Genomic DNA, 21,770 nt, shown 5'->3' with positions numbered 1-21,770 from the left:
ATACCCAAACATTAAGCCATTAAGCTCAAAAATTCTTCCCACACCACTGAGACATTGGAGCCAGAGCCTCAAATTTGTGGGAAACACTGCAGATGACCAGAAAGAGTATCTAATCTTTTAAATCATCATTCTAATAAGGACTTCTTCACTGAGTTGGGGTTTCTGAAAGGGACAGAAAAGTTTGGGAACTGGTGTCTAAAATCAAAAGCGTCATGGAATACAAGTATCTCACCGGGCTTAGTCAAACACTGGGCTCAGGTTCAAGTTAGAATGGGTCAAGTTTGGAATGCTTTTCTTCTCTTAAAAAAATGCTACTTCCTCTTTCCTAATGATATAATATTAAAAATTGCCAATATTTATGTAGAGCTTTAAAGTTGGCAGAATATTCCTCTCACAACTACCCTAGCAAATACAATATTATTATCTGCACTTTACAGATGAGGAAACTGAGTTTCAGAAAGGTTAACTGATTTGCCCATAGTCACACAGTAAGACCTACGTCTTTGGATTCCAAACCTTTTTCTATTCAACCACACTGCTGCTCCTTATGTGAAATCCTCCTCACTACCACATTCCAATTTGCAAAATTCCTCCTTTCTTGACTTCTCCTTCATCTCTGCACATCACTTTATACAACAATTACACTATTCTTATTCATTTGTCACAACTTAAATACCACCACATCTCATAAGGACTAGGCTCAAACACTTTCTAATTCCTCAGACCCTAGAGATATAGGGATGGAGGTGGGAGAGCACTTTCTTGGCTATATAACCTCAGATAATACAGCAAAATATATAACCTATTATTCTTGCTCAAAATCCATGTTCAGCAATTCAAAGTTTTCCCATACATATAATTTTAGTAACTGACTAGTACTACAAGTAACCTATATGGATGAAAAAGAGGGGGAAAAAACTCGACAGGTAACCAAACAATCCTGATATCTATGGAGTTGGAGAAGTTTTTTGTTTTGTTTTGTGATTTTTTCCTCTCTATATGTTGAATTTTGACTGTTTACATATAGATATCCAAGGGAATTTTAGCAGATTCTGGCATTAAGTAGTAAACAATCTGTACTGAATCAGAATGGGCAATATTTAGGTATGAATAGATACATTCTTGCCCACTTACCCAGGATGTCCACAACTAAGTTTTTAAAGGTAAAGTTAGAGGTAGATGATATAGGCAAACAAAGATAGTACTAAAGTTTTTATCTTTTTCAAGATGAAATTTAGGGGTCATCCTCCCCCCCCCCCCACTGATATAGAAGAGGTTCAGATTTTAAAGGTATTATCAAAGTGTTTAAAGTTTGACCTACCCTTTCCTTTTAGGCTGGATTTTGTGAGTAAGCTTCCCCCAGCATTCCTTAAGTCAGCAGGCCCTTGAAACAAAGCACAATGGCACTTTAGCAAGTGAGATAACCCTTTCCATCCAAAAGGTGGAAAACAACATCTGTTAAAACCAAATAAGATGCAGTGATGGGTTTAGCAACAGACCCAGAGGATTTCAGAAACACAATTTTCCCTTGTCAGAGAAAAAAAAATAAAAAGCACAACAATTGCTTCATACTCAATTCTCTCAGCCCCAGAACTCCCCTTAGATTAATTAGGGTGGATTCCAGCCAAATTTATTTAAGCAGGACTTTGTATTTCTACAGGAACTTGTTTCAAATTCATTGCCACCACAAAATTAGGAAGATGTCTTCCTTCAGATATATGGGGGAGAGATGGGTGGGCGGAGGGAACAGGTCATACCGGAGCTTTCTCCTGAATATGTGGGACATACTGATTTAAAAAATTCCTTTATCAAGGAAAAAAATAACTGTTACAATAATGTTGGCTTTTCTCACTGAACAAATAGATTCTTGTTTACTCCTGGTACCCTAGATCATTCAACAGCAACAGATATGGAGCTATTGAACAATATGTGACAAGTCTGTGGCCAGAGATTATGATGAGATAGACAAACCTATCCAAGTTTATGTAACATTTCACACTATTCGACACCTGGGTGTTTTAAGCAACATCGGAGGAAGTTTAAAAAAATCCAACCCTTTTTGTTTTCAAATATAGCTCCCTCCAAGTAATATTCTGGTTCCCACCCAAAGGTCTAATCTTAAAAAACAACAAAAACAAAACTAGTTATGGAGTGACTATAATAAATTTATATAGCTCCTTAAAGATTTCAAAGCACTTTACAAACGTGTTATTAGAGACTGTCGACAATATGGTGAGATAATTGCTAATATATTATAATACCCTTTTACAGAACTGGAAATGGAGGAAGAGTGTGGTTAAATAACCTGTCCAGGGTCACTCAACTAGCCAGTGTCCAAGGCAGCATTTGAATCCAGCACTCTGATTCCAAATTCAGAATTCTCCCAGTTATGCCACCTCAGATGCTTATTTTCAGAATAAAGATGGGAAAAAATAGATTCTTACAGATTTCATATGCTACAGATCATCTCTGATTCTGATGAATTTACTAAATTACCTAATCTTATATTGAGACACTCACCCCCCAAAAACCTCACTATTCATAGCCTAAAGTTCTAAAAGCAGTTTTTGAAGGCATTTGGTTTTCAAAGTGACTCTTAATTGGCCTTAACACAATACTGTAATTGTGGCTCATGCTAACTCTTCACATTTCTTAACTTTAGTTTTCAACGTAAACCATTTAGCAATATACCTTGAGAATGAGTATGATGAAGTATCGGACAGAGTATGGGCTATGGAGTCAGGAATGCAGAATTACAGTCCTGCCTCTGACACAAACCAGCTTTGTGACCATGAACAAGTCACTTGACCTACCCAACTCCCTCTGACTACAAATTATCGAATTGCAGAACTACATTCACAAAGGGAGTTTCCATTCTGGGAGCTCCCCCATGGCAGAAGAAATCTTAGATCCAGACCAAAAAAGAAATAAAATAATAGTACAAGGTGGTAATCGACAATTCATATGCTAAACCTTCTTTTTATAGTAAAAAGTATTGTTCAGTACACACAATTTAAAAATCACCTAACCTCACCTCTTTTTAAAAAATTGAATTCATAACTCACACTGGTTTTGATCTCTTTGAAGACTGTGGACTCTCCTGTTTTCTGGACTGTGAAAAAGAATGGGGCAAAGAGGGAAGTTCTGCAAGTTGGCAAATAGAATGAACAGAAAAAGAAATAGCATTCAAATGTCAGAGCCAGGAACTCAGAGCTGTATCCCCCTGCTTCTCCATCCCTCTTTCTCAGTGGGAAGAGAATTCACCACAGGATCTGAGAAATGAAACTGGGGGTGGGGAGAGGAGGGAAAGGTGATAGGGAAGGGCAGGGGTGGGGGGAAAACAGATTTGTTCAATCTAATTCTGACTAACAACACATACGCACACCCCAGTGAGTTTGCTGGGCACGGTCAAGCTTCACTGACCAAAAAAGTTTTCATTTCTGATTCTTTCGTAGTGAAATCATAGTTTATTTTTTTTTTCAACACACAGAAGCATCTGAGGTATTAGTCTCTATTACCAGTAACAAGAAGAAAGCAAAGGCGGATCTTTTAATCGTGTCGGCTGCAGCAGCGGGAATACAACCCTGGTTCAGTCCTGTGCTTGTGGTCTCAACATCTAAGAAAGCTGTAGTTGCTGTGACATTTTATGGCCGATTGCCGCACTTCTCTTTGGAGGGGTGGGGCGAGAGGGGGATTGGGGTGAGATGCTTGAAGGAATCAGAGAAAGACAGAACAGGCTTCAAGGCTCATAAATGAGCTGATTAGCTGGATTTACTCCATCTCCTCTCTCTCTCTCTCTCTCTCTCTCTCTCTCTCTCTCCCTCTCTCCCTCTGTCTCTTGCTCTCTCTCTCTCTCTCTCTCTCTCTCTCTCTCTCTCTCTCTCTCTCTCTCTCCCTCTCTCTCTCCCTCCCTCCCTCCCTTCCTCCCCCATTAGAAAGAATAATAAACACAACTGAAGAAACACGCAGTGCTCACAATTCACAGCCAGAGATTAGAGTCATAATCCCCTAGACCTTAAACTGTGTGTGGTGTGCACGTGGGTGTGTGCCAGCCGTGGCAGGAGCCGAGGAGATCAAGCAACCACCAGCCTTTCCCATGCCTGTGGTCATTTAAACAGGCAAAAGGTGGGGGGCTGGGGAGGGGGGAGAGAAAAAAGGCGAAGGGCACAGCTTTTGGAATAGGAAGTTTCAAATGTTAATGCAGCTAGTTCCCGAGCTGGGGTCACCACAGAGGTGAGGCTCCCCAAAGGGTGGTCTGCTGCTATGCGGTTGCCTTGAGATGTCAACAAGGAAGCGCTGCGGGGTAGCCCCCTATGAAGTTAGGGAACTCAGGAGACAGGGAGGAGCCTCCAAAAAGAGAGGGGCAAAAGACACCCGCTTGTCCTCTTCGCCCCTGTGATAGGTTGGTGCCGAGGGAGCAAAGGGACAGGCAAGGTGAAGCCTGCGTCCTGGAGATCCCCAAAAGAGAGAAAACTGGCAGAGAGAGGAGGGACTGTCTTCCCGAGGAGTTTGGAAGGCTCAGGCGGTATGCGCCCAGGGCGCAGCCCTGAGACCAGGAGCGTGCAAAAAGGGCACAGAGTCCGCGACTCCCCAGTAGGGGGATTGAGGTGGGGGGAGGGGTGTGGGGCTGAGGGTGGGTAAGGCGGGCACCTACAGTGGCGGAGCCGCCGCCGCCCGGACCAGCGCGACCCTGGGCAGCATGGGAACAGAGAGGACGCCTAGAGGGGCTGCAGTGCCGCGGGATGGCAGCGATCTGCTGGGGGTCTGCGGAGGCTGGCATGGGGTGGGGGGAGCGGGACGCAGGTTGGCTTCTCTTATTAACGTCCTTCACCCGAAGCAGTCCAAAGGAAAGGAATGAGGGGCGACTGCAAGTCCCAGGCTGCAAAAGTTCGGAGAGGGAAAAAGGCAGGGCTCGGGCTGGAGAAGAGACCCACGAAAGCGGTGTAGAAATTGGGGGGGGGGGGGGGTGCAAGGCAGAAGACGAAGAAGTCAGGGACTTACCGAGAGGCTCCCTCATGCTGCCTCCCGCTGCTGGCCCCGCCGCAGCCGCCGCCGCCGTTCCCGGCCGCGGGGTTGTGAGCGAGCGAGCAAGCGAGATAGCGAGCAGCCCAGCCAGAAGCGGCCGCTGCTGAGCGAGCATGCCTAGTCCGCCTCGCCCTCCGCCTCCTCCTCCTCCTGCTCTTCCTCCTCCCCCGGCTTCTGCCGCCACCTTCCCTGGCCCCCTCCCCCTGGACCGCTCTTCTCCTCTCCTCCTACCCTTCCTCCTCCCCCCAGGCTCAACCACTTGGAAGTGAGTGCCTCCCCTCCCAGCCTCCTTCCTCTGCTTGCAGCCCCGGGTAAGAGGTTCGAGTCTCTGCAGGGGTATTAAGGTAGAGAGGGAGGAGGGGGGGTGGGCGCTGGGAAGGGTAGAGACGAGGAAAGTAGAGGGAGGGTGGGGAAAGGAGGGAGAAGAGGGAGAAGGATAGGCAGAAGAGGGAAGGGAGAAAATCTGAAGAGGGATGGGGAGAAAGGAAAGAGGAAGGGACTGGGGTAACCTTCGGGAAAAACTAGTGTTCTCTTCTTTTCTGGCACAGGTGGGCTGGTCCGGGCTGCGCTCCTTAACTTGGCGGCTCACCTGTATTGAGTTGTGTCCTATACTTGAACTTTGTCACGCTGAGACAAACACCCGCAATACGTGTGCCATGAATACATGAGATGCAGGGGCATGTGTGCCCTACGTGTAGGGGGTGCAACCGAGGAATAGCACCTATATAAGGAAGGAGGCAGTGTAAACCTTGGATGGCGACAGACGTGAGCTTGGGGTTTTACTTTTAAATAAAGACCCTGAGGAAACAGGGACGTGGGAGTGGGAAGGGACCTTGGAGGCCATCCAGTGCAACCCCATCATTTTCTAGAAGGGCAGATGGAAGTCCAGAGTTAAGTGTTTCACCCGAGGTCACTCAGTAGTCTAGGGCTAGATCTGGGTCTAGAAGTTCAATCTCCTGCCTACGTCCTGGGCTGGATTCCACATTAGCACCAGAGATGTGGCAAGTCAAACTCTTGCCTGGTTCTCTTAAAAAGAAAAGCCAAAAAGCAAATAAAATATTTTTTTTTCTTTTTGAAAGGGCCCTGGATTTGGAGTTAGAAGTGGGCCAAAAATTCTGGGTTTGCTTGGTTTCCGAATGATTTAGAGTTATCCTCTAAATGTCTTCATCTGTAAAATTCTGGGGTTGGATTAAATGATTTCTAATGTCTCATCATGTTCTAAATCTTTCAGGAAAACAATTAAAATCTCCAAATATGTGTGTATTCCTCAGAGGTTTGCTTTACTTGTATTAAGTAACCAAATGAGTGATGGATGGACTTTGAGTCAGGAAAGCCTGTATTCAGGTTCTGGTGCTGACATTTGCTGCATGACATTGGGCACAGTTAGATAAGCCTCTGAGCCTCATTTTCTTCATTAACAATATGGAAATAAGTACCAGACTCCCAGAATTGTTTTGAGGCACAAAATGAGGATGTAAAGAAATCTTTAGGGGCTGCTAGGTGGCAGTGAATAGAGCACTAGCCCTGGAGTCAGGAGGACCTGAGTTCAAAATCCGCCTCAGACACGTAACACAAAAAACTAGCCGTTTGACCTTGGGTAAGTCACTTAACTCTAATTGCCCTACCTTCCCCCCTCCAAAAAAGAAAAAAAAGAAGTATTTGTAAACCTTTTAGTACTGCATAAATGTTAACTGTTAGGATGTTTATAAATAGCTTTGGCCAGTTGGTTCAACTTAGGTAAAAATGAGCTCCACATTGACTCTAATTACCACTTTTCAGTAAATTATTTAACACAAATAACCATATATGAAATATTTAAGTGTCTGGCACTGTGCTAGGTGCTGTCAGGTACAAAAGAAGTCTTTACAAGTAATTTATAATTCAGTTGAGGAAATAAGACCTGTACAATGAAACCATTAATGGGGAAAATAGATTTTTTTTTTGGTTCATACTTGTGATTTCATCAGGCATAAGGGACTCCAAACCTGAATAAGCCCTTCTGCCAAAGCAGATCAGAACTTCATCAGTAACTTCCAGTGTTACAGTTGCCTGTTGTCATTGAGAGGTTAAGTGAATTGTCTCTGATCATAAAGCTAGTATGAGACAGAAACAGTATTTAGATCCAGGATTTCTGACTTCAAGGTCAGGCCACCATACATTAGGTCATACTTCCCTTCAGTGGCAAAAGTGGGTAACAAAGTGTTAAATTGTGCTGTACAGATAATGGGACTGACAATAATGTTAGAAAGTTTGTATTGTCCCCAACTCATGTCATAGCTCCTCCTTAACTCCCTTTCCCAGAAATTAAGCTATCCAGGTCATCTTTGCCCTCATCCCCATCCCCCAGAATCAATCCACTCAAGAGTTCCTACTCAACAGGGAAGCTTTACAATATGTGCTAAAGGAACATATTGTTGAATAACAACATGCTTCATACATATTCCAAGTAGAAAAAAAAAAACACTGCTAACCTTCCATAGGTCTTTTTAGCCATAGATTACTGCAGGAAATAATAGCCAGAAGATTTTTTTCCATTAGAATATGAACTTCTTGAGGGCAGGAAATGTATTTGACTTTCTTTGTAACACTTAACTTGGTGCCTGGGACACAGGAAGTGCTTAAAAAAATGCAAGCTGACTTAACTTGAATTGCCATTTAAAAATAAAAGCATAATATGCACCCCAATGGCTAACTGATCAAAAGCTATGAACAAACAGTTCTCAAAAGAAGAATTGAAAACTATTAATGACCACATGAAAGAATGCTCCAAATCAATAATAAAAAAATGCAAACCAAATAACTCTGAGATTTTTTCCTTTAACTTAATATTTTGTTTTTCCCAATTACATGTAAAAATAATTTTCAATGTTGATTTTTTAAATTGAGTTCCAAATTCTCTCCCTCCCCCCTTTGAGAAGGCAAGCAATTTGATATAGGCTATACATGTGTAAACATATTTCCATATTAGTCATGTTGTAAAAGAAAACATAAGTCAAATAAAACCCCCCCAAAAAATGAAGAAAGCAAAAAAGTATGCTTCGATCTATAGTCAGACTCCATCAGTTCTTTCTCTGGGAATGGATAGCATTTTTCACCCTAAGTCCTTCAGAGTTGTCTTGGCTCATTGTATTACTGAGAAAAGCCTAGTCATTCACAGTTGATCTTACTATATTGCTGTTACTATGCACAGTGTTCGCCTGGTTCTGCTCATTTCACTTTGCATCAGTTTTTCTGAGAGCAGCTAGCTCATTTCTTCTATCACAATAGTAATCCATCACAACCATATACCACAGATTGACCAGTCATTCCCTAATTGATGGGCATCCCCTCAATTTCCAGTTCTTTGACACCAGAAAAGAGCTGCTATAAATATTTGGGTATAGTTCCAAATTGCCCTACAGAATGGTTGAATCAGTTCACAACTCCACCAACAGTGCATTAGTGTCTTGGTTTTTTCTACATCTCCTTCAACATTTATCATTCCCCTTTTCTGTCCTATTAGCCAATCTAATAGGTGTAAGGTAGTAACTCAGGATGGTTTTACTTTGCATTTACTTTGCAGTAGTGATTTAGAGAATTTTTTTTCATATTGCTCTAGATAGCTTTGAGTACTTCATCTGAAAAGTAACCATATTTTTTTTTTATCATTTTCAATTGGGGAATGGCTCATTTTTAAAAATAAATTTGACTCGTTTTTCTACATATTTGAGAGATTAGGCCTTTATCAAAGAAACTTGCCTCAAAAATTTTTTCAGTTATTGCCAGCTATTATTTCCTTCCATCCTATTTTCCCCTGTTTATTCTATTCTCTCTCTCCTTTCACCCTGTCCCTCCTTAAAATTTTTTTACTTCTGATATTTCCTCCCCCAATCTACCTTCCCTTCTATGAGCACTCCCACTTTCTCTTATCCCCTTCCCCTCCTACTTTCTTGCAGGGTAAGATAGAATTCTGTATCCAATTGAATGTGTATGTTATTCTCTCTTTGAGCCAAATCTGATTCGAGAAAGGCTCATGTGTTCCCCATCACCTCCCCATCTTCCCCTCCACTATAATAGCTCTTTCTTCTTTCTTTTATGTGAGATAGTTTACCCCCATTCTACCTTTTTCTTTTCCTTTCTCCCAGTACATTAGTCTTTCTCACCCCTTTTTTTATTTTTAAAGATATTATCCCATCACTCAAATCACACCTGTGCCCTTTGTCTATGAATACTCTTTCTAACTACCCTAATAATGAGAAAGCTCTTAAGAGTTACAAGTATCATCTTCCCATGTAGGAATGTAAAGAGTTTAACCCCATTAAGTCCCTTATGATTTCCCTTTCCTGTTTACCTTTTTATGCTTCTCCTGATTCTTGTATTTGGAAATCAAATTTTCTATTCAGGTCTGGTCTTTTCATCGGGAATGCTTGAATGTCCTCTATTTCATTGAATATCTATTTTTTCCCCTGAAGGATTATACTCACTTTTGCTGGGTAAGTTATTCTTTTTTTTTAAGCAATCTGGGTTAAGTAATTTGCTCAAGGTTACATGGCCAGTTATTTTTGTGTGTCAAGTATTTGAGACCAGAACCAATCCCAGGTCTCCCGACTCTGGGACCAGTGCTCTTACTGCGCCACCTGGCCGCCCCTGGGTAGGTGATTCTTACTTGTAATTCAAGCTCCTTTGCTTTCCAGCATACTCCAAGCCCTCTGATTCTTTATTGTAGAAGTAGTTAAGTCTTGTTTTATCCTGATTATGGCTTCATGGTACTTAAACTGTTTCTTTCTGGCTGCTTGCAATATTTTTTCCTTAACCTGGGAGCTCTGGAATTTGGTTATAATATTACTGAGAGTTTTCATTTTGGATTGTCTTTCAGAAAGTGATCATAGATTCTTTCTTGAAAGATGATGTCTAGGGGCAGCTAGGTGGCGAAGTGAATAGAGCACCAGCCCTGGAGTCAGGAGGACCTGAGTTCAAATCTGGCTTCAGACACTTAAAAACTAGCCATGTGACCTTAGGCAAGTCACTTAACCCCAATTGTCCTCCAAAAAGCAGAAAGAGAGAGAGAGAGAGAGAGAGAGAGAGAGAGAGAGAGAGAGAGAGAGGAAGGGAGGGAAGGAAGGAGGGAAGGAAGGAAGGAAGGAAGGAAGGAAGGAAAGAAGGAAGGAAGAAAGAAAGAAAGATGATGTCTAGGCTTTTTTTGTTTATCATGACTTTCAGGAAGTCCAATAATTGTTCAATTATCTGTCCTGGATCTGTTTTCCAGGTCAGTTGTTTTTCTAATAAGATATATCACATAGTCTTCCATTTTTTTCATTCTTTTGGTTCTATTTTATTGTTTCTTGATATCTCATAGTGTCATTAGCTTCCACTCATTTCTAATTTTTAAGGAATTACTTTCTTTAGTGACATTTTGTACCTCCTTTTCCATTTGCCCAAACTTTTTAATGAGTTCTCTTCAGTGAATTTTTGTGCCTCTTTTACCATTTTACATAGTCTGCTTTTTAAGGTGTTATTTTCTTGAATATTTTTCTATTAATCTGTTGACTCTTTTTCCATGATTTCCTTGCATTACTCTCATTTCTCTTCCCAATTTTTCCTCTACCTCTCTTACCTGATTTTAAAAATTCTTTTTGAACTCTTCCATGAGATCAATTCATATTTTTTCTCGAAGGCTTCGGATGTAGGAGCTTTGACTTTGCTCCCTTCTTCTGAGTGTGTGTTTTGTTTTTCCTTGTAACCATAGTCATTTTCTATGAACAGAATTTTTTCTGTTATTTGTTCATTTTCACAGCCTGTTTCTTAACTTTTAACTCTTTCCTAAAGCAGGGCTTTGCACCCAGAGTGGAAGTTTCACTGTTCAAGCTTCATGTGTTTTGTACAGCTGTTTTCAGAGATACTTCTAAGGGACCTGTACATTTTCAGTTCTTCCAAGGTGGGTGTGATCTAAGGAGAGGTGTTTGCTACTTTCCTGGCCTCTCCTCTGGTCTGTGAAGGACCACAAGCACTTTTTTCTGACCTGGAACTGTGAGGAGGGTCTCTGCTCCACTGTGGCCTGAAAGCTCTGGTGTTCTAAATGTTCCTCTTCACCCTGGGACTGCCACCCAGGACTGTGACCAGGATCTGAGTATGGGCAAAGCAACATAGTTCTGGCCCATTGCCAGCAAAGGGACCCCTATAATCTCCTTCTGATCAGTTACTTGAACCCCCCCGTACCAACTGGGGGCTGAGAGCTCTGGAAGCAGCCACTGCAGCTTGATATTCTGATATTGCCTGCTCCTGGTTTTCTGGGGCCTGGTCTGCACTTGTCTGTGCTCTGCTTTTACTCCAGGGCAACAGACCTTTTCTATTAAACTTTTAAACTGTCTTGGGCTGGAAAATTGTTTCACCCATCCTTTCGTAAGTTCTGCCTCTCTAGGATTTGTGTTAGGGCATTATTTAAAGGTCTTTGAAGGGGTTTGAGGGAGAACTCAGTTGAGTCTCCACCTTCTCTTGACTTGACCCCCAAATCTGAGGTTTTAACTCACACCCTGCAGATTGACAAAGATGATAAAATCTGGGAATATTCAAGGTTGCAGGAGTTTAGGGAAGATAGCCACACTAGCACATTATTGGTAGATTAGCATGACCATCTTAGAAAGCAGTTTGAAATTATGCAAATTAAATGACTCACTCAAATTTCCATACCCTTTAACCCAGAGAACCTCCAGGAGGCCATTGACAAGAAAAAGGTACCCACACACACCAAAATATGTCTAACAGTACTTTTTTGTGATAGCAAAGTAGATGCCCATTGATTGGGGAATGGCTAACCAAAGTATGATATACTAAAGTAATGGAATATTTCTATGCTGTAAAATATGATACATATGATAACTGCAGAGGTGAATGTGAAGATCTGTATGAACTGATGCACAGTGAAGTAAGAGGACCAAGAAAACAATAGATACATGACTCCAACATTGTGAATGGAAAGAACAATTATACATACAGACACACTCACACACACACACACACACAATCAAAAGTGAATATTACAAAGAAAAAGCATGGTTCCAAAGAAGAAATAAAGAATACACCCATATCCCATCCCTTGCAGAGATAAGAGGTCCACAAATACATTGCGTGTGTTTTCAGACATTTGTAATACATGGATAAGTTTAGCTGATTTTTCTTTTTCTTTTATTTTTCATCTTTAAAAATATTACTTGCTATGGGAAAGAAAGGCAGTACACTGGGAACAATTTGGGGAATTGAAAAAGACATCAATAAAGTTAATTTTAAAAAGAAAATATATAGTTGTCTATATGTGTATATATTTCTACCACCAATCAATCAATCAATCTATATAGTTATATAACCATGAACTTCAGAGACCTAACTCTAATATAGACCAGTGCTTTAGAAATCTCATGGCTTGGGGAAGGAGGAGAGAGGAAGGGGTATTGCAAAACAACTATATTTAATCACGTACCTTCACCCTGTCCAATAACCTCTCTAGAAAGATTGAACCTGAACAATGGCTGCATGAGAAAAACTATTCCTTAATTATTTGCTTGCTATCTTAGTGTCAGCTTTTTCCTACAAGACTATATTAATGGAAAACAGCTTTTCTGCCTCCGTCCCAAGTTCTGTCACCACTTACCCTGTGCAAAGGGTTGCTATTTACTAGTGACACATGGATATCTAAAGCATCTCATCCATGAACAGCCTGGATAATTCTTTGCCTGGTTTCATGATGAAGTTACTCAAGTAGTACCATCCTTAAGGCAATGACAATAGCTGGCTGTGTCCCCACTGGAGCAAAGGCTATGCATGGCATGAGGGAGGACACAGATGTAGTTTAGGAAGGCAAGATGGTGTGAGTGTGTGTGTGTGTGTGTGTGAATCCCTCCACCACCCCAGCTACATTTCATATCCCACTTACCCAGGAATCACATGAAAATCACTAGTGATTTAAAATTTCTATTTTGTTATGTCGTGTGTTTTATTTTTTTTTAAATAGGGAAAGTATGAACTGTGAACCAAATGTTTCACCAACAATATCTCCTAGCAAAATATTGCCACTTGGCTGGAGGAGTGAGTCATAGATGTCGACTGGGTCAGTAACATCTGAATAGTAAGCTGAAGTTAGTAAGGAAATTATTACATAACAAGCAAATTTCTAAACTGATTTGTGCTTCTTCTGACTTAGTAGCATGACTTGTATTCAGAAGAGGAGGCAAGGTGAGTTATGTCTTTGAAACAGACATAGTCACTCATATTACTTAATACTACCATTGCCTAATAATCAAATACAAAAACACCCATGGGTATCAAGACTGCAGTTGAAGTCCAAGGGTTGCAAAGGATGCATTAAGTAGCCCCCACCTCAAGAACAGCTCCTTCCCCACAATCTCCATTCCCTTGAGTTCTTTGTTTGCCTTCAACTTTATCTCATGGCATACTTTTACTTTCATATAATCTGTCTTAGATTCTGTTTATTTTTTTTAAACTATTTGTTTTCTCCTTAAGTGCCTCTTAAGTGTGTTTAACCCTGAGATCTTTTACTATTTGTGTGTTTTGCTTAATCTCATGAAAATGAACTTTCCTGTCCAGTAAATCAAAGCAAACCATGGAAACCAGAGAGAACTCTCCCTCACCCCACCTCACCTCACCCCCCCCCAAAAAAAGTCCATTTGTGGTTTGTGGGAAGATACCTGAGCCAGACAATTGAAGTGACAGAAAAGAAAATCAAGCGGGTTCATCAGCTTTTCATCAGGAACAGCTGACTCTAAAGAACACATTCCAAAGCCAAAGCCTTGTTCAAGCTAAGAAGCTGCTGAGTGTTCCTTTGGCTGCTGTAGCAGCATTTCCACAATGATTAGAGTTTTGTCACAATTGCAGTGGCTTTTTGCAACTTTGAGTCTTTTGTCCTGCTTTTCTCCTCAGTGGAACTATGCTAATGTTTTAGCCTGAAAATATATCAAGCAGTTTTTTACAAGGGAAAGCCCATTTCTCCTTGCTGAAAATCTCATTAATGAAACCTATGGCTCCATTTAGGAACCCAACCCAAGTCAATGGTTTTAGCACATCAACTTATCCAATATGGAACAGTATGGGGTAAGTGGAGGGGTGCAGGGGAGAGGGGAGGAAGTAATGTGTTTTTAATGATGAGTAAGGAAATAACTGCATATGCATTTTAGTTCTCAAACTACTGAGTGTATTAATTCTCCATTTAAATGTGTGTGTGTGGGGGTGTTCTTTTTACAGTTTTCTCTACAATTCTTGGGGCCTGGAATGTATATTAGAACTTTTGCTGAAACCACCACATACCTGAAGTTTACCATAACTAACTAGTCACAGATGTAGTATTAAATCCACTGCTATATTTTTCTCTTCTCTATATGGCACACATTGGAGTCATAATATATTAAACTTTCTTGGAACAGATGCTATTCATAAACAAAGCTACTATTATCTTAAAAAAAATTAATCCTACTTTTATATAACAAGTGACCACCTGTTTGTCTAATTCATATTTATTTTATATCATGACTATGAGAACCCAATTGACTTTATCCATTAAAAGATGGGTCAAAAATGTGGGAGGGCTTCCTTAGCATAGGCTGCAGTGTTGAAACTGTCTTTATCAATTCTGGAATTTATTCTAGCAAACAGAACCTGCTGCAACTTAGATGGTAATGCTGGTGGGGCTCAGTAAGGGAATGATGAATTAGACCTTAAAGTAAGCATTAAAAACAGAAGGTCTCAATGTCTATGTGTAAAGTACGTTTCGTAAAAGTCAAAACACAGATGAGTTTTCTTACTTTTAGTTGAGATAGAATAATGCAATAAAAAATCTGACTTCCAGAGTATGAGATTCCCTGCTTCAAAGCAAAAAGATTGCAATTCACCAGTGCTTTAGTAGAAAAATCATAAGGAATTGGCTGAGGGAAGAAAAGTTAAGTGAATTGCCCAAGGTCATATGGCTAAAAAGTGTCAGAACCAAAATTTGAACCCAACCCAGCAGGCTAGCTACGCTTCCAGTTTTAGGATAATGGAATACCAAAAGGGAATAAAATATCCTTTTAAAAAATTGCTTGACTTTTCCACATAAAGGTCTATTAGCAGAGGCCAGTTCCATAAACCCTTAACTTCCATTGTAATTAATAATTACAAAGAGCTTTGGAATTCTGGTTAGTTCTTACAACTTCTCCACGAACTGGGTAGCTTTATCATTCCAGTTTTATAGATGAGCAAACACAGGCTGAATTATTTGTTGACATAGGTATTGACATAGTAAGTCAGTAGGACTGGATTTAGAATTATAATACTTCTGTTGCACTTATTTTATGCTTCTCATCTAGTGCTTATCACATGTTATGTTAGATGGAGATAAATTGGCCCAATATTTTTTCCAAGACTCTGTCCTGGGATATACATACACATATATTCTCCCTTGAGAACCTCATCAGTTCCCATCTGTTTAATTATCATCTCTCTGTAGAACTCTATGTCCAATCTCTATGTCCCTATATTCAATTTCTCCTTTCTGCTTCAGTCCTGAGTCCTCTGGATATTCCAGGGATATCTCAAATTCAACATGTCCTCATTATCCTTCCCCCAAACTCACCTCTCTTCTGAGCTTCACTATCTCTTTAGACACACTATTCTTCCAGTCTCCTAGTTTTATAACCTCAGCATTTTTCTCCACTTCTCCCTCTTCCCTGCCCTACAGTCCAATCACTCACAAGATCTCGCTGCTATTACTATTACTTAACACACTATTTCTCCCCCATCTGAGCCCTTCTCTTTACTCACACAGTCACTACCCTACTTCTGTCCTTCATCACCTCTTCCCTAGATAATTACAAAGACCTCCTAAGGTCTCCATGCCTCAAGCTTCTCCACTCCAGCCTATCCTCCAAAGAGCTGTCAAAGTGATCTTCCTTAAGGGCAGTTTTATCAATGAGACACCCTTATTTGATGACTCCAATGGATCCCCAATAGGATAAAATACAATCCTGTGTTTATTTAGCTTTAAAATCTGACCCTGATCTAGCTTTCCAATCAGCTCTACATTACTGCCCCTCCCACACCCCACAACCCACACACAGCTGGAATAGGCTCTCTTACTTCAAGAGATTAGTCAAGCATTACCCCCTACAAGGATTTCCTGATTTTCCCAAGGGCTAGTGCTTCCCCATCAATAACTACCTTGTGTGTGTTTATTCTTTCTCTTTGTGTTTATCCCACATATGCTTGTATCTGTGCCTTTTATCTCTTCCAATGTCATGGAAGTTCCTGGAGTGCTGGGATTGTTTCATTCTTTGCATTGTATCCTCAGCACTCAGCCCTAGACCTGGCACGTGTTATTGTTTAGTAATTTTTACAGTAGTGTCTGACTCGTTGTGACCCCATTTGGGGTTTTCTTGGAAGAGACCCTGGAGTGATTTGCCATTCCCTTCTCCAGCTCACTTTACAGATGAGGAACTGAGGCAAACAGTGAAGTGACTTGCCCAGCGTCTTTTGCCCTTTTTTTTTTTCGTATCCCCAATGCTTAGCACAGTGCCTGGTACTTAATAGGCACATAATAAATGTTTATTGATTGAAAATATTTTTCCCCCAAAATTATTTGAGCATACATTTTGAAGGTATAGGATCAAGATATGCAGTTCTCAAAACTTTGATGTCAGGATCCCTTTACACTCTTAAAAATTACTGAGGATCTCAAAGTACTTTTGTTTTTATGGACTATATCTATCAATATTTATAATATTAGAAATTGAAATATCATAGTATTTTTCATGAAAAAATAATTTTGATCTGTAAAATGATGTAAAAAAGGATCTTGAGGACTCTCAAAAGTCACTGGACCACACTTGGAAAACTGCTACAATAAATATTAAAACAAAAAATCTTATTGGATGATGAGGCTCTCATTTGTTTAGTAAGTTACTCTTAAATGGTGACTCTGACCTGTCTGACTTCTAGTTTATTTTATTTTCTTGGTTCCACTGATATCCTAACTCTGAATCCTAGACTCATTCTTCCTATTGTTGTTACACTACATAGGTCCCTGATAACTTCAGTGTACATAACAACATTTCATATTTTCTGTCACTTGTAGGTCTGTAAAATGCTTCCCTCAAAAAATAATGTAAGGTTAAACAGTGAAGACATTGTCATCCCTATGTTGCAAATATTCTTGTCTTTCTTTATGTATGGCATTGTGTTAACTGTAGCAAGCCCTCCCTAAAATGTCAGAGCCTCCTGGAAAAAAAAAAACCAAACCAAAGCCATAACCCTCAAAGGAATTTGGCCTTACCATTCACATAGGAAAAACCAAGTGGATGAATAATGTTTATTGCAAAGATTATGACATTGTTAAATGTACAAATTGTAAAACTTATCCACCAGTATGAATATAATGGGTAACAGAGTACAAATAGGCAATGAATTGAGCCCAGAATTAAACAGGAGGGAAAGGATGGGCTGGATTACCTTCAGTAAATTGTGAAACTCCTTTAATGATCCTAAACTTCTTTTAGAAACAAAGACCCATCTTTTTAACACCATTTTTTTAAACCAGTGTAATATGGCTATGATTGGTCAAAACAGTTTCTGAGGAATTAAAAATGAATGTCATATAAAGGGCAATGGAGAAGTAGATGATAGGTGTGAACAAGTTACAACATGTAACAAATATGGAACTTTGAAGAAAAATTAAATTAAAGGATATCATCAGAGAAATGTATGAACAAAAAAGAAGGTACACTAGTCATGTTGCACAAGTGAGGGATCACAAGTGGATGACCTAGACACTCCATTGGTAACCTTACAATATCAGGAGAAAATGAAGATGGCCCCAAAACACACTGGATGAAATCACACATTAACTTAATGTGAGGACATGATGGGTTGTGATCTTCATTGTAACTGGAGGGAACATACAAATCAATGAAATCACAGATCCCTTTGAGTGATGGAGACTTGCTGATGAAATTGACTCAGAAAGATTAAGTGTCGGAGTCAGGATTAGAACCCAGAAGTCCTGACTTCAAGATACTCTTTCTACTACACTTCGAACTCTGAATTTTCTCTTCCCATGACACAGCAGGCTGCTCATCCTGGAAGTTTACCATTCTTCTGAACTTCTCACACTGGAAGTATATTCTACCTCTGCAGCCCCTTTCTCTGATTGGCTGGTTCCTCCCAGAACCTCCATTTTAAAGAAAATGTCCAGACCAGATATGTATTCATTTGCCTCCAGACACCACTTCTGACTCTCTAGATTTTTCTCTTCTATGCCCTGACATAGGTACCTTTTCCTCCCTGACTCCTTACTCCTTCCCACCCCCCACCTTCAGTTTCTTTATATACTGTCTTCCCCCATTAGAATGTAAGCTCCTTGAGGGCAGGGACTGTTTTTCTTTCATCTTGTAATTTTTTTACTTCTAGCATTTAACACAATGCCTGGCACATAGTAAGTACACAATAATTGTTTGTTGACTGAATGTGCAAGAACTAGTTAATCAAGAACGCCACCCCACTCTCCACTGTGATGACCCTCCTGTTAATATAAACTCCAACTTAACTGTCCTAATGAAGGACTTCTCAAGTATAAAAATGATTATAATAATAACAGTAATAATTATGATTCCTGGTTTGGGGAACAGACAGGAAGAACCCATACTTCTTTATTTTGCTGGGCTGCACAAGCATCCATATCTTAATAATCTGTAATGAAGGTAGCAGCCATCAAATACATTAGAATACAATAATTTAGCCATCCATTCAGTTAGACTGTCAAAGATACAATCTATAAATATGTGCATTTGAAGTAGATATCTGGAGACTGACAGACAGCAGACACATACTTATATATGGATGATTGAGAAGATTGCTTCACCACCAACCTTCACTTCCATTCTGAATGATTATATCACCCTCTGACAATGACCAGCTGAAGGTCAGTACAAACTGCAGAACTAGGGGTGGGAAATATGGAAGCTGCCTAGGGTACATATGTTATGTATATGTATAGTTATGGTCATGTGTATAATAATGGGCATTTTTAACTACCAATTCTTATGAAACAACATATTTTAATGCCAGGAAATTCTCCTTTCTATGGCATGGACACATTGATTTCGTGATGCCAAGTTTCGGTGAAAGTTCACCATACAGGAAGCATAATTTTTAAATGCTCCACTGGGTGTCTAAGTGCCTGTTCTGACTCAGGGTGGTAGCACCATTTTACCAACTATGGACAGCTCATTCCCCAGAAAGCAAGCTGTCCTGCCAGTTAAGGAACCTGACTACACATTCTCAGTAACTGTTTTCACATTCTCTTCTCAACAGTTTCTCCATAGCTAAATATAGCATCTCAAAGTAACTCCTGGGGACTTTACCCAAACTATGGGAAAGATATATGCACATGTTTATTTACTGGAGTAGAAAATGATCTAGAAATACCAAATGATTAGCATAAAATCTGGGTGGGTTCACCAGCGGCCTCTGAAAAAGGATGGTAACCATAATCCTAACTGTCTTTGACACTGGCTGAAGAGGAACAGTCTGCTATCGGAACAAGGAGAGTAACGGTTACTTAAATTCTGATCCAAGATTCTGTTTAGCCTTGTAGCTAGAAAGCAAGATTGGTGTTTAGAAACAAATGAGGGTATTATAAAGCATACTGGCACTCACAGACCTGAAAAGTTGTAAATTCCCCTGGAACATACTGAAATACTGTTCAGGTCTTCCAGATATCCCTTTAAGGCAGAAAAGTCAGAGCAATGTCTTGTCATTATCTGCTTCATTCTGCTACTAAACCTAGATCTCACAGAGTTCTAAGCATATCCCCAAACATGCTCTAAAAGTGGAATCTATGCCCTGGAGGGTAAATGTGTAACAAGAAGTCACAGGCTTTTATCCTTGACACTTGGGGGAGAGCTGAGTTTTCAAGCTTTCTTGGAAAGATGATCTCAGTACAATTATTAACAACAAACAGTAGAAGACAGCTGTTAATTACTTTTTCCTTAGAAGTATTGACAGAAATACTATGAATAAAATAAGCAACAGAAGTGAAATAATTCTCTTACCCTTAGGGGTTGGAATTGAGACCAGCAGTAAGGTTAGCCCTCGTAAAATTTGTTTATTACCAATATTGGAGAAGCCAACAAAATTAACTTGTATATAGTATAATTTGGTATGATATGGTATGGTATGGTATGGTATGGCATGGTGTGGCATGACATGGCATGGCATGGTGTGGCATGACATGGCATGGCATGGTGTGGTATGGTATGGCATGGTGTGGTGTGGTATGGTATGGTGTGGCATGGCATGGTGTGGCATGGTATGGTATGGCATGGTATGACATGGTGTGGCATGGTTCACTGATTGAATGCTGGATTTAGAATCAAGAAAACTTGGTTTTTCATCCTATTTGTGACACTTCTAAATAAGTCCCTAGGGGTGGCTAGGTGGTGCAGTGAATAGAGCACCGGCCCTGGAGTCAAGAGGACCTGAGTTCAAATCCAGCCTCAGACACAACATTTACTAGCCATGTGACCTTGGGCAAGTAACTTGACCCCAATTGTCCTCCCTTTCCCCCCTCCAAAAAAAAGCAAGAAAAAAAGTCCCTAAACCTCACATCTCTGGGCATCAATTTCACCATCTGTAACATTGGGAATCTATGGTATCTACCTTATGGTGTTTATTTCATCGGGCTTTTGTGAGACTCAAAGGAGATAGAGCAGGGTGTTCCAAAAGTCTTAATGCAATTTTAGGCCACTAAAACTTAAATACTAAAGCTACTAAACCTTTGCAAACTTCAAAGCACTATAATAACAGTAATTAATAACAATGATGATGATAGCAATAGCTAACATTTATGTAGTGCTTTAGGATTTTCAAAGAGCTTTACAAATATTATCATATTTTATCCTCACAACAACCCTGAATGGTAAGTGCTATTATTATCCCCATTTTACAGATGAGAAAACTCAGAAAGGCTGAAGTAAAATGACTTGCCCAAGCTCACACAGCTAGTAAGTGTCTGAAGTAGCATTTGAATTCAAGTCTTCCTGCTTCCAGGTCCAGCACTCTATACACAGCACCACCTACCTTTCATATAAATGTCAGCCATGACTATAATTTCCTCTTCATCCCTTCAGAGTTTTAGTGAGAGAGAACCAAGAAGGCAAGTGGCAACAGTAGGATTTTTTTTTAGACTAGCATATCTGTATTATTTCCATTTTAAATATGCTCTACTTACCGTGAGGGTCATTCTCTGACCAGAACTTGGAAAGAATAGGTTTTGGACACTGATAAAGGGCTGCCTTCCTCAGGCTTGCATAGTCACTCTACATTAGCACATTACTAGATGTGTGACCCTGGGCAAGTCACATAAGCCTGTTTGCCTCAGTTTCCTCATCTGTAAAAGGAGCTGGAGAAGGAAATAGCAAACCCTTTCAGTGTCTTTGCCAAAAAAAACCCTTAAAAGGGGTCAACAAAGAATCAGACATGGATGAAAAAGCAACTACACAAAAACAAATACCAGTAAACCAAAGTGGAGGTACTGGGCATGTGCACCACTGGGATGTCTCCCAAGAGTGCAATGGTAATGTCCTCAAGGCATATCCAGAGGCAGCTAGGTGGTGCAATGGATAGAGTGTTGGGGCTGAACTCAGGAAGACCTGAGTTCAAAACCAACCTCAGACACCCACTACCTATGTGATCCTGGCCAAGTCACTTATCTTCTGTTTGCCTCAGTTTCC

At 40.3% G+C, this 21,770-nt stretch overlaps 1 protein-coding gene across 9 annotated transcripts in view; it reads right to left on the bottom strand.

Moving 5' to 3' along the window:
- The window catches only part of JCAD (junctional cadherin 5 associated), an 83,740-nt gene extending 78,506 nt beyond the window's left edge, over nucleotides 1-5,234 (bottom strand). For 3 of the 9 annotated variants that reach the window (XR_011168029.1, XM_069086388.1, XM_069086387.1), the window contains exons 1-2: nucleotides 5,002-5,232; nucleotides 1,322-1,384 (exon numbers count right to left, since the gene is read on the bottom strand). The gene's annotated coding sequence lies outside the window, so the exon portion shown is untranslated. Of the gene's footprint in view, nucleotides 1-1,321; nucleotides 1,385-3,518; nucleotides 3,791-5,001 lie in introns of those variants that run through there. The other 6 variants (XM_069086391.1, XM_069086389.1, XM_069086393.1 and 3 more) reach the window with 5 other exon arrangements.
- Between the last annotated feature and the right edge of the window lie 16,536 nt (nucleotides 5,235-21,770).

Source organism: Petaurus breviceps, unplaced genomic scaffold, assembly GCF_028583685.1.
Source record: "Petaurus breviceps papuanus isolate PSGF00001 unplaced genomic scaffold, PetGlider_PUasm1.0 178, whole genome shotgun sequence".
NCBI classification, from domain to species: domain Eukaryota; kingdom Metazoa; phylum Chordata; class Mammalia; order Diprotodontia; family Petauridae; genus Petaurus; species Petaurus breviceps.
The sequence above is the reverse complement of the archived record's forward strand: the minus strand, read 5'-3'. Positions and strand labels throughout refer to the sequence as shown.